We start from the raw sequence: 1,241 nt of genomic DNA, 5'->3' as shown, positions 1-1,241 counted from the left end.
CCAATCCAAAGCTAAAGAAAAAGTTCTGGGGTTATCTGAGAGGGACTCAAATCTTCAACCCCACAGTATGGGTATCTGGCCCACACCAAAGTTCTACATGTTCACAGATTTCTGTTGGTGCCAAAAGATTCACAAGGACTAAGAAAGTGATTTAGCAACTTCAGAGTAAAGCTAATATCTTCCCCGCTACTGTCTATGTGTTCACTGTGATTTGGTGTAGGTTCCCCTCCTGCAGAGCTGGGTTAGTGAAGAGTTAGCTATCTGCCCAGCTACGGTGGGTGTGGTCAGCTGATTTGGTGTAGGTTTCTCTTTCCGCTGAGGTGGTTTTCAACACCATGTGGAACATTTCAACTGCCCTCTGCTCAGCAAGACAACCATATTCTATTTTAGGACAACTTAAAACTCTGACCACATTATCTCTCCCCCTACAGTACCATAATAAGCCCTCCAAAATGCGCTCGTCTACAATGTTGATGTTTAATTGAAGTCATGTACACACACACATACATAGCCACACACCTGTGTGCACACACACACACACACACACACACACGATCAAGAAATAATATAAAGTGTGATAAAAGTCCATTCATTGAAGTCCTGTCCAGACTAATCAATTTAGTTGGATTGAATAGAATACTCCTGAAGTTGTCCCTAGACACTGTTCATAGGTCAGTTTCGTCGTATCTCCCTAATAGTTAAGGTAATGAATGGGCTCAGATGAACGTCCTGCATGTTCAACATACAATGGGAACGCAGCCACGCACACTCACACGCGTTGAATAGGCCGACCCAGATAGCTTATTCACGCTTGGCTGAACTAAAGGAAGATAACGTGACCTGATTGGTTGGTGCTCAGAAAATAATCTCTTCTCTTGTATTATTGAACCTGAGACAAATATTAACGACATTGCAAGAGAAGATCTTTAGCCGTCGGTCTTTGATCTTGCGTCCTCTGTCTCGCAAACACACCATCACCACCCTCTTGACAACACCTTAGCCAGCTGCCCAACCAAAAAGCTAGCAAATGGATGGCACTAGTTGTTGTATTTCAAACTGAGGAGTTACATGCAGTTAATAAACCAATTCAACTCAGTTATACAACTTCATACCGTGTTGAGTTGTTGAGATTATGTGTCTCTTTGCGCTGTAATACATGGGGCTGTTTTGTCATGAGTTATGATCCATTTCGACCTCCATAAATACAGCTGACCTTCAAAGACAATGGAGTTGGATAGTTA

This window comes from Coregonus lavaretus (genome assembly GCF_964263955.1).
Source record: "Coregonus lavaretus genome assembly, contig: HAP1_SCAFFOLD_3662, whole genome shotgun sequence".
Classification (NCBI taxonomy): Eukaryota; Metazoa; Chordata; class Actinopteri; order Salmoniformes; family Salmonidae; genus Coregonus; species Coregonus lavaretus.
Note: the sequence above shows the minus strand (reverse complement) of the source record.